Source organism: Rissa tridactyla, chromosome 1 (genome assembly GCF_028500815.1).
Source record: "Rissa tridactyla isolate bRisTri1 chromosome 1, bRisTri1.patW.cur.20221130, whole genome shotgun sequence".
NCBI lineage: Eukaryota > Metazoa > Chordata > Aves > Charadriiformes > Laridae > Rissa > Rissa tridactyla.
The window spans coordinates 139907154-139919735 of NC_071466.1; positions in this window are offsets into that span (position 1 = coordinate 139907154).

Sequence of the window (12582 nt, forward strand, 5' to 3'; positions counted from 1 at the left end):
TTCTCCAGGCTGAAATAACCAACAGCAGAATGTGCCACTTTCGTCATAAAGTATTAATGGGAATATTGGTAATAATGAGCTAACTGTATACTGTTTGGGGTCTTTAGACTGTAAGGGTTTGGTTCTGTTACAGTGCACATCACCAGGATTTCTACCGCCGTCCACTGAAGTAGCTGATACACGGACTGTCAAGAGCCAGATGTGGGACTAGATAACTCCAACTGAGCCTGAAAGCTGGGGCTCCTAAAATGATGAATAGGACTTGAACGTATTTTTTTTGGTAGCCCTTGCTCTCTAGCAGTTCCTGAAATGCCCACATCCCACAGAATGTGGGGACCACTGCCTCCTAAGAGAATTTCCAAAGCAGATTACCAGAAATTAATCAGAAATTAACTAGCTTCTCCTATGAAGAAAGGCTGAGAAACTTGGGGTTGTTCAGCCTGGAGAAGAGAAGGCTCCAGAGAGACCTTACTGTGGCCTTTCAATATGTAGAGGGGGCTTATAAGAAAGATGGAGAGAGAGACTTTTTACCAAGGCCTATAGCAACAGGACAAGGGACAATGTTTTTAAACTGAAAGAGGGTAGATTTATATTAGACATAAGGAAGACATTTTTTACCATGAGAGCGGTGAGACACTGGAACAGGTTGCCCAGAGAAGTTGTGGATGCCCCATCATAGAAAGCATTCAAGGTCGGGTTGGAATGGTGCTTTGAGCAGCCTGGTCTAGTGGGAGGTGTCCCTGCCCATGGGCGCTGGTTGGAACTAGGTCATCTCTGAAGGCCCCTTCCAACCCAAACCATTCTGTGATTCTAGGATCTGAGAGCACCTGAGGAGGGAGTTGGTGACTTCCCTGAACTTGGGAATTCAGGACAAGCCTCAGAAAGCAACAGCGCTGGTTTCCTGGCAGGGCTGGGAGGTAAGAGGAGTGAACTGCACATGCTGGTTCCTGCGCCCGGCAGAGCCCGGGGGCCTGGCACCCGTGCTTCCAGCACCTGGCCCCACAGAGCCCCCGCGCCCACGCAGCACCCTCACTCGGCCCCAGCAAGCATCCCAGCCAGCCCCCACCACTGGTGAGCCCCCGGGGCTGGGGAAGGGGGTGCTGGGGCTGGGGGCTGCGGGGAGGCAACGTGTGGCCGGAGAGAAGTGAGAAGCCACCGCAGGGGGATGGCAAGCAGCCCGGCTGGTCCGGGCAGGGAGCACAGAAATGGGAGCACATCTGCAGCGATAAGAGGTTTGGAAAACAGTCGTCTCTGGGGAGAAGCGGGGGAACCGGGTTTGTTGAGTCTAGAGGAGAAGGCTGGGAGTAGGGCAGGACATGATAACGCGGTTGCAGAGCATGAGAAGTTGTTATTAAGAAAGGCAGCGATTACATTGCTGGAAGGACAAAGATAAGATCTAATCGGCTGAATTTTCAGGAAAGAAAAGAAGAAAGGAAAAAAAGAAAGAGGCTAGATGTTGCAAAAACTTTCTCTGAGTAAGGCAGCGCTGCAATAGATTACCCGGGGAGGTTGTGAAACCCACTTCACCGGAAGCTGTAAGACGTTACACAAACTTCACCGTGCTCTCTCAGTAGAGGATGGACCGCTGTGCTATTTCTCAGCCTTTGGAAAGTAAAGGTCCATCTAATCTTTCCAAAAATTAAGTTAAAAAAAATTCCATATACATCATATGGGTTGTTAAATGTGTGAGTGATAAATTAACAAGTTTAGCATTTAGGTAAAAAAAAAACTACTATGGTTTCACAAATCCTAATTTTACTACTACAAATACAAGCATTTAAATTCAAAATATCATTAAGACCAAAAATGAATAGCAATCTCTGATCTTTCCTCTCAAACAAATTGCCCTGAAGTTCTTGGGCTGGAAAATGCTGGCAAAATCTTTTAACACTATTTCTTTCATACACGTTACCCCATCACACCTCCTTCCTGCTAGCAGCCTTTCTCCACTGTTATCTCTCGATTCCACACAGCAACCTGCAGGGTTGTGTCCTGCAGAGAAGCGCTGGCCACTTCTGTGTTCTTTGGGGCACTTTTATTCCTACTGAAATGCTTGCAGGCTGGGCCAATCTCACAGCAAGATTACACAGCCACCTCTCCACCACCTGAGGCTGTGAGGCCACAGGATACCTCAGACACTGGAAAAAAAGCAGGTTGCATGGTTCTTTTGGGACCCACCGTAGAGCGGAACACTCCTGATATACAGAGCATACCGAGGCATGCAGACCTTCCCAGTCCATCAGGACATCTTAACTCCATTACCTAAAGGACACAAAGTTAATGAGGTTTTCCTGGGATACTGCATGGGTGTCTATTGTTAATAATGTAAACAGATGCTGAGTTCAGTCCTTCCTTTCACCACCAAATGATCCGACTGCCAATAATGTGATGAGAAGGTCACAACATCAATAGACAAGGGGAGAGCAACTGACGTCATTTACCTGGACCTGAGCAAAGCCTTTGACACTGTCCCGCATGACATCCTGGTCTCCAAGCTGATAAAATATGGGTTTGATGGACTGACAATTCAGTGGATAAGGAACTGGCTTGATGGCCGCACCCAAAGAGTGGCTGTCAATGGGTCCATGTCCAAGTGGAGGCCAGCGACAAGTGGAGTCCCTCAAGGATCAGTACTGGGACCAGTCTTGTTTAACATCTTCGTCAGCGACATGGACGCTGGCATAGAGTGCACCCTCAGCAAGTTTGCCGACGACACCAAGCTGTGTGCAGCGGCTGACACGCTGGAGGGAAGGGATGCCTTCCAGAGGGACCTTGACAGGCTGGAGAGGTGGGCCCATGTCAACCTCATGAAGTTCAACAAGACCAAGTGCAAGGTCCTCCATCTGGGTCGGGGCAATCCCAAGCACCGATATAGGTTGGGCAGTGACTGGCTTGAGAGCAGCCCTGAAGCAAAGGATTTGGGGGTGCTGGTGGACGAGAGGCTCAACATGAGCCGTCAGTGTGCACTAGCAGCCCAGAAAGCCAATCGTACCCTGGGCTGCCTCAGGAGAAGCGTGGCCAGCAGGTCGAGGGAGGTGATTCTCCCCCTCTACTCCACTCTCATGAGACCCCACCTGGAGTACTGCGTCCAATTCTGGAGCCCCTACTACAAGAGAGATATGGACATGCTGGAACGTGTCCAGAGAAGGACCACGAGGATGATCAGAGGGCTGGAGCACCTCTCCTATGAGGACAGGCTGACAGAGTTGTGGTTGTTCGGTCTGGAGAAGAGAAGGCTCCAGGGAGACCTTATTGTGGCCTTGTAATACTTAAAGGGCTCTTAGAAGAAAGATGGGGACAGACTTTTTAGCAGGGCCTGTCACAATAGGATGAGGGGTAATGGTTTTAAACTAAAAGAGGAGAGATTTAGATTAGATATTAGGAGGAAATTCTTTACTGTGAGGGTGGTGAGACACTGGAACAGGTTGCCCAGGGAAGCTGTGGATGCCCCATCCCTGGAAGTTTCAAGGCCAGGTTGGATGGGGCTTTGAGCAGCCTGGTCTAGTGGGAGGTGTCCCTGCTCATATGGCAGGGTGGTGGAGCTAGGTGATCCTTGAGGTCCCTTCCAACCCAAACCATTCTATGATTCTATGAATATGACACACAACACCAAACACTAGAGAGAACAATCTGATACTGCTCCAGTGCAGTGGGGTAACAGTGGTTGGATGTCCGTGCCCTACTAAGATGATGGGCATTGGGAGGTCATGTTGTTTTTGTAAGAATCACTAATGAGGAGGGAGGAGGTCCAGGGAAGAGAGAACCTTGAAGTGCTGAGAAAGAGAGGAAGTAAACAAAGGAGCGGGGTGAATGGAGTCAGCAGTACAGGAAATGGGATCTTCGGGGTGCTGAGAGAGCTATCTGGGTGCTGGGTTGGTAGTTAACTTGGGCATCTGGAGAACCTGCCCAAAACAGAAAGAAGGTAACTATCCTTGTTCTGTTTGGAGAAAGCATAGTACAGCATATTCTAGACTTACTATGAATCATTATTTACACGGCATTAGTCATTGTTAGCTGTAGCCTGTAAGTACTTCATATCCTAGACTACGCAAGACCTTACAGGGTTTGTTTCCCTCATCTTCTGTCCCTTGACAGAAGTCAAATATCTAGATCTCATATCCACTGACTCACAGTTGTGACAAGCTAACCGTTAAGCAACATTTTTGTCTTTATTTCTTTATTCTTCAGATGCTTTGTAGACTGCAACTCACCTGTCCCAGGGAATGTGATAATTTCAGAAGAGACAGAAGAGACCCTCGCTGTGACAAATGCACCACGAGCACAGGACAAGGATGTGGTCCCTACCTCAGCCAGTTTACAATCTAAGCCTCTGAAGTAACATACCAAGGTTTTTTTTCCTAAGGTGGAAAAAACACTTTTTTATAGGGTCATTCTGCTTTTATGTTTTACTCGCAGTCTTATGCTTGTCCCATTCTTAATTAAATGCAAAGAAAACTAAAAATATCACACAGTGCGAAACACAAAAAAGGCCCTTTTTGTGAGCTAAGGACAAAAGCTTACTTCATGAAAACTGTGCCTTTGCTCATATGAAACAATCCTGCTTCAGTCTGCTCTTCCAACAATAGCATTATATGTCCAGACAAACAATACTTCCCCACCACTGTGTGGATGGTCATATTTCTCTGCAAGCTCACATCCAAGAGTTCTCCTTTGGCCACTCACCAAATACTAATCTTTACAACCCATCATTTTCTATGACTGAGGTGTGGTGGTGAGGGCCATGGGGAAATCCTCTCCTGGTATAAACTGCTGGGCTAGAGACAGGGTTAGAAGAAAGAACATAAAGAAGGTGGTGTACTATATCTAGCAAGGGGTCTCAGCATTGCGTTTGATACTGGAACTGTGGTGGTCCAGAATAATGTATTTTTTTAGCAAGACTAAAGGATCTTTCCTCCTGATGCCCTTAAGACTAAGTGTCAAAACACTGGTCCTGGGAGTTTGAGGATGGTAATACTGTGGAGCAGAACATCTTACTCATTTTAAGGGACTGATTGCATTAGAAGTTTGAGTTGGATGAGATCTGTGGACTGGGTTAGGAGCTGATCCTGCAGGAGATGCTGTGTGGCTGGAACTGGCCTCTGAAGGGCTGTCGCTGGCAGGTGTGGGGGCTGTAGTACATCAGGCCAACATTGTGGAGGTGATTTCAGGAACGTGTGATCATTTTTCTATTATTAAATTTGTGGTTATTATAGGATTCATGTTAAGTTTAGGGCCTTCAGGAAAGCCACTACGGGTGGCCTAGCTGGATTTTGGTCTTGTGCTACCAGAGGTCAGAAGAGAATGTGTATTTTCCAGCCACATTGATATTAAGGATCAGAAACTACGTGAGAGTTGGGTTAGAGTAAGGGTTTGGTCTTGCAGAAGACATCTGTGACCAGGGCTGTGCTCTCCAAGTAGACCCTGCCAAGTTACGTTATCCTGGACCAACACAGTGCAGGTGTTTTGGAGAACCATAGCATTAATCTCATTGCAATTTTTGGAGTAGGGTGAGGTTCATTTATGTATGGTTAGGATTGGATGTTGAGGATGGTAGGATGGCGTGGGAGATACAGGCCCAACCTTGGCTCTGGTTCTGCAGGGTAGTGGGGGAAGAGGGATCGGGCAAAGCCCAGAAGAGAGGGGTTTCTCCTGTTGCTGTCAGGAATGGGAGAAATAACCTTTGCACTACAGGTATTCCAGGCAGGAGGATTTGCTTCCTGTACTCGACAACCCGTCTTTGTGGGGGCAAAGACTGGGAATGGTGTCTTTGGGCTAAAGCTGATCTCGGCCATCCACGGACCTGGCGTGAGCAGCCAGTCTGCAGCCCCGCACCCCTCCCTGCCGACATGAGCCAGCTTGTCTCCTGTGCCTTGAGGTCAACGAGGGGCTCTCATTTCCTTTGGTGGTTCAAATCGCAAAGATTTTATTTTTAAAGAGATAAAACTATAATAAAACGTTAGATTTTTCTTGAACACTTAACAGCAATCTCTCACTTAATAGTAACCCAGTGCAACTGCTTGCCCGAGCCTAACAAAACATATCTGAGGGAGGAAACGGTCAGTTGATTTTTAAACCTGCTGGTGTGACGCTGTACGGGCTTCACCGGTGTACAGGAGCACGTTTGACAGGGTGGCGTTTGTGTAAATGTTCTCTCACCTGGAGGCAGCCAGGAGACAGTGCCAGGAACAGCTTCCCAACAGGGGGCACCACGTTACTACAGATGGAGGCGTGGGGATCTCCACCTCGGGGACACCTCTCCTGCAAAGGCACTGAACGTGGAGGAAGGCGCATTTCAGCTTTGTTTGTCCTCCTCTGCAAAAACTAAGCTGATGAAAAATTACTGTGTTTATCTCGTTAAAAGTTACGCTACAATGCGTAATTATAACCGTCAAACCAGCCGAAACAAAACTCCCAAACCCTACATCCAAGTTGCAGGGAGAATTACCAGTTCCTGAACTTTTAAGTGTTTGATTTCATAGCCATTCAAGAGTCTCTTAATACAAGACAGGGACTTTTGTGTTCGTTAATTAACAGGGAATCATCCTTATTGGCGCATGGGACATTAATTTGTTTGTGGGCTGGATTTTGTGCCTAGCCAAAAAGAGGAAGAAAAGTGAAGGGCTGGTCTGAGTCATTACTACTGACCTATACCACAAGCAACACCACTTAGGTGGACATTATCGTATGAGGATCTTGGCCAGGAAGAAGTAGCTTCCTAGCAGAGTGGTTTCCGAGGGAGCAGGGATGGGCAGGATGGGGTTGGGGCAGAGGCAGCGCTGCTGCTTCGAGCACAGGAGAAGGCTTCTGAATGTCATCCTCCCACCGCTGCTGCACACGCCAAGGTGCTGCAGCTGCCTCCATGGGTAAAAACCTGCACGTGTGCATGTGCAGTGCTTTCTGTATCCACCTCCTACGCAGCACACCTTGAGGTCAAACCAGGGGACTATTTGGCAAGCCCCTCGAAGGCAGAATGCTTCTCCTTTAATTTTTGCTCTCCATGCTCAATTTTGCTGAGGTCCTAAGTATAGTTCACTGTTTGAGCAGCTCTAGACTAGAATAAGATTGCCTGCAGTGGTGTGACTTTGCCCATATTCCACCTTTATTCCGCCTTTCCCTTACAGTAATTTTTTTCTAGAGCTCACAGTTGAGCAGAAAGCCTGAAGAAATGACCACAGGATAACTGGCCTACATGAATGTGTAGAGAGAGCAGAAAGGAGGAATGAAGTTTCCTAGTTCTGGTAGTAAATTGATTTATCTGTTGTCAGCATCCTTTCTACAGAGGGCTCTGAGTGTCATACACAGCCCCCTAACTTAAGTTACTGCCATGAATGCCCATATATACAAGAAAAGTAAAGAGGAAGACTCTGCTTAAGTTCTTGCCTTGGCAAATGGAGTGGACGCATTTTAAGAGTCGCCGTAGCCTTCTCCTGGGCTTCTCAAAGGATGCTGGTGGAAGAGAAAAGGAGAAAACAGCCATTGCCACTGTTCCTCTCCGTTTAGGCCTTTTCTCACTGCTGAGGAAGGAGGGGAAACATCGTTGTGTGAGGTCCAGGTAAAGGGCAAAGCTGTTAGAGACTCCAATCCAGCAATTGTCTGCATGTGTATGTGAAAGGGAGACGCGTGTATGGAGGGGGCTGGGAAACAATTTACTGCACCAAGACACAGCATTAGGACTCCGAATCAGGTTTGCAACAAGGATTTAGCTGCGTCTAATTCAAGCAGTTATCTTCTGTGCAGCTGCCCTCCCTGCCCCTCTGCTGCCACCCTGCAGGAAGCATGGCTGGACACAACAGTGGCCAAGTCCCATTTGCCTGTTTGCTGATGCTGATCTCCACTGACTTCCTCCATCCCAAAGAGACCAAGTTCACAGAGTACCTGCAAAGTACTGCAGGAATAAAGAGAGGAAAGGATACCTTTAAAGTATTGAGGTTATGAATTACAGCCACGTAGCCTGAGCTCTGGATGGAGCCCCAGAAGAAAAAGAGCACGCAAGAACAAAACTGTTAGCAAATTAGTCTCCTATTCAGGGGAGGTGATACTCAAGACGGGACTCCTAAGAACTGGGTCCCGGTCAGACATCTGCAGAGGCATCACGGCAGCATCGCTGCCTGGACCAGGATTTGCAATATCTTCAGGAGGCTGTTGCTCCCCTGTGCTGCAGCCCACAACGTTCTCAGCTGTTCTCGCAGATCTTTGAAAGCCACGCGTATCTGAGATCACCAAAGGATTTGGGTGGAAAAAAATTGCTTTTTGCATTTCTCTTGCAAGCGTTCAGGATCATAAACACAGAAACTGAGAGTGCTGCAGGAAACCGAGAGCTGCCTCCTAAAGCCTCCCTGGGAGCTGCAGCGGAGGATTTGTGTGAGAGGCACCTGCCAGGAACAAGCAATAACTGCAGTATCCTTTGCATGTAGCATCTCACTGGGGAGAAAGCACAAGCCCAAAGATTTCCTTAAAATTGTAACTGAGCTAGAAATTGCCTATGTCAATTGGTGTAAAAGAACAGCTGTTTGGAAAGGTTTTCATAACCAGCTTTCATTAAGGTTTTTCAAAATTCGTTTGCGGTATTCCTGGATAGTGAGACCAATGTTGTATATTCTGGATTACCAGGAATTAACACTTTTGATGATGGAGTAGAGGCAAAGCCCATTAGAAGCTTTTGTATCTTTCTCCTTTTCTGACTGCTTGTTTGCCAGTACAAATGTTTTTTATCCATAATGCGCTTTTGTCCTTTTGGAGGCATCTTAATAATATGTAGCACCATTTTTTAACCTGTTTTTGGTTTTAGGATCCTTGTTTACAGATACTGCCTTGTATTTCTTAGTTACCTTTTGTGGATCCTCTTCAGGGAGCCCATGGACCTTCTGATGTGTGTGGACAACAGGCCAGAAATTACTGCAACGGTCTTACTCAGAGAAAGGTGCCTATACTGACATTCAGTATAAAGTACCAAGGAACGCTCTCGTTACTGTTCTTGGTCATAAACCATCTTCTCCCTGCACTAGTTCAAGCTTTACATTTTGGAAAAAAAAGTGTATCTGAAGCTCATGCTTTTTAGCTGCAGGGACACTTCCATCTAGATCTCCGTATATTAATCTGGTGGGAACAGGGCTTGAAAAGCTGTATATTCAACAGGAAGGAGTGTGATGTCATATTGCATTAGGTATATAAAATGTAATTTTTGCAATTTTGGCTGAGGAAAATCTTCCTAAAAATGTAAAAGCTTACTACTATTTCACTGAAAATGCACTCACCAAGTTGCCAAATACTATTGGCGAGCTGAAAACAGGTTGCTTTGACACAGTACGTATTGTTAAAGGTTGGGTAACTGCTTCAGAGAATATATCTCATTTAGTTATAGCCCCTTTTTCCCCCCAATATTTATTCAAAGGAGCTTCTTGCTTGTGCAAGTAGTCCATATTTTATTAATCTTGAATAAAAGGATGTTCAATTGAATTAGACTAAGCTTTAAGCTATTCCCTTCTGTCTTTTAAAACAGCATAGAGGGAAACAGATGTGAAGTTTTGGGTTGTGGTTTGCTGTAGCTAATCATATGAAATCCTATGTAGGAGATATGCTGTGGGGATTTTTTTCCTTTTCTTTCTTTGGTTTGTACTTAATGCTATGAGTCGTTCACAGAAGTTTGTCTTGCCTTCTGCTCAGCTGACAATATTTGCACCCTCAGCAAAAAAAAAATACCATCTGAGGCTATTTTGTCTGATTTTGCTATTGGACACTGGTGATTCTTAGTTCCATTTCAAACAAAATCAGGAAAGATCAAGGAAACCAGCATTCACACGCCTGAAGCCCACACCTTTCTGAAGCCCTGGCATGATCAGTCATCTTCCTTAACACCCATCCGGATTGCAGTGAAAGAACTGCAGGTGTGACCGTAACTGGGAAAGCCCATCAGCCTCCGCCAGGTCCACCTCGGTAAAGAAAGAACCACCTTCTTGCCCTTTAAAGCAGGCAGTAGCTTATAATCAAGTGAATGTCAGGCTAAATGGATGCATGCAAATAAAAATACGCTTTTGCCACCTTATGCCGCTGACAGGCAGGGACTCTCCAGACAAGCCCTTACCCTCGTGCCTCTAACAGCAGCCTTTGTCTCTGCCAGTCTGAAGTCTTGTCCACTTGTTTAAATTTTCTTGGCAGCACCTGTAAGAAAGTGGGGTTTAGCAAGCAACCCACTTAGGAGAATAGCCCCATCTGCACATCAGGCAAGACCACTGCTATTATTTTGGAAGAAACTTATACAACGCACTAAATGGGCCATTCATTCTTAATCCAATAGTAACTGGTACATAGTTCCTCATGACATAAAACCATCAATCCATAGCACATATATAGGTATACACTTGGACAGAGAGTCCTTACTGCTTTTTGGATGAAAAAAAAAATGGATGAGGTTGAATAAGGATTATAAACATATTTAAATGAAGTGGATTATTTTGCTCCTGTTTTTTTTCTGTAAGAGCAAACAGTGTTGTGTCTAGGTCACTTGTTGGCTACAGGCTAGTTGGGATTCCCAGGAGAGAAAGCACCTGAGAACAAAATGGGGGAAGCCCATTTCAGCCTGTGGCTGCTCTTCTCAGGACGGACGTGCTCTTTGACAATACGGGTTATTGTCTCAGGGCTTTTGTTATTAACTCAGATCATGTCAGCAATGCGGTTTTATAACTATTTTTGCATAGGAAAGCATCTCTAGCCATATCACTTGAAGGACTTCCACAGTTCTGCATTTTCCTAATCCTTTCTGGCACGGACACCTATTCCTGGACATATGCTGGAGCAAATTTTGGGAAAGATCCCAGAAATCAGTACATGTCTATGTGAAGTCCATAGTCTCTTGAACTCCTGGGATAAGTGACGGCTCTGCCAGAGAACAGCAGGAGTTCACCATTATAACTGCATCCACGACTGTCACTGAAGCAGATTCTGAGAGGAAGACAGGGCCAAACCCCTGTCAATAATAAGGCTGTATTCTAGATAAAAACAACCAATGTGAGTGAATTGTGCAAATCTGTCATTTTTTCCTCTTTTACTCCAGCATCTGCTGTAGCTCAACAAGGGTCTAGCACCTACAAATCCAACAAGAGCACGGCACCTGTGGTACCAAAGCTGAGCTGAGGTCTTGAAGAGTCTGCACTTCTCTCGGTGTGCTGGAGAAGGGCCGGTGGAAATGCAGTGCTGGATCACAGAAACATAGAATGGTTTGGGTTGGAAGGAACCTTTAAAGGTCATGTAGTCCTACCCTCTCCTGCAATGATCAGGGACATCTTCAACTAGATCGGGTTGTTCAGAGCCCCATCCAACCTGACCTTGAATGGGGTTTCCGGGGATGGGCTATCTACCTCCTCTCTATGCAACCTGTTCCAGCGTTACCAACCACCTTCACCATAAAAAATTTCTTCTTTTTATCTAGTCTGAATCTACCCTCTTTTAGTTTAAAACCATTACCCCTTGTCCAATCCCTGCTAAAATATCTGTCCCCATCTTTCTTACAGTCCCCCTTTAAGTACTGGAAGGCTGCTATAAGGTCTCCCCGGAGCCTTCTCTTCTCCAGGCTGAACAACCCCAGCTCTCTCAGCCTGTCCTCATAGGAGAGGTGTTCCATCCCTCTAATCATTTTTGTGGCCCTCCTCCAGACCTGCTCCAACAGGTCCATGTCTTTTCTGTACTGAGGGCCCCAGAGCTGGATGCAGTACTCCAGGTGGGGTCTCACCAGAGCTGAGTAGAAGGGGACAATCACCTCCCTCGACCTGCTGGCCACGCTTCTTTTGATGCAGCCCAGGATATGGTTGGCTTCCTGGGCTGCGAGCGCACACTGCTGGCTCATGTCCAGCTTTTCATCCACAATGATGCTGGGACTCTGCTAACTGCTGATAGCAAGCTACAAATAACGGTCAGGAAAAGAGACGACTGAATTTCAGAAGGACTGTTACTGCTGGATGTTCCCACCAAGCCTTGGAGGAAATGAAGGAAACAGCCAGGACCTGACTCACTGGGGATGGGTGTTTCACTTGCTGCTTGTATAAACTTATTTTGGTTCAGTTTCCAAGCACAGTGTTCTGTTTCTTTGCATTCTTACAATGGTTTTTCTTGTCACATACACAGGTTTGCATCTGCTTGGAGGAAGGTATAGCTGCTAAACACAGACAGGGAAACTATTTGGTTTTTGAAGGAATGAGGGCTCAGCAGATGATTTAGCTAAACTTAAGACGATACTTGGACACACACACCCCACACCCCCCATGGTACTTCTGACATGTCAGTAGCATACCTAAGAGTTACTAGAACTGCCAGGTTCTGTCCTGCTGTCTACCTGGCTTTTTATGTTTACAACCATGTGCTTTGCATATACTACAAGTTAAACTCAGAATAACGTCTGCTATGGAGTGGTGAGGACAAGAGAGGACTCTAGCTGGATGGGAGGTTCTCGAGGAGGATGCCTACACAGGAAAATAAAGTGTAAGTGGCAAGCTAGTGTCCAAACTGCCTCTCTGCCCGCCGAGGTCACAGTGTGCTCAGATAGTACAGGGTGCTGCAGGAAGCAGGAGCACATCAGGATACAGGAGGACC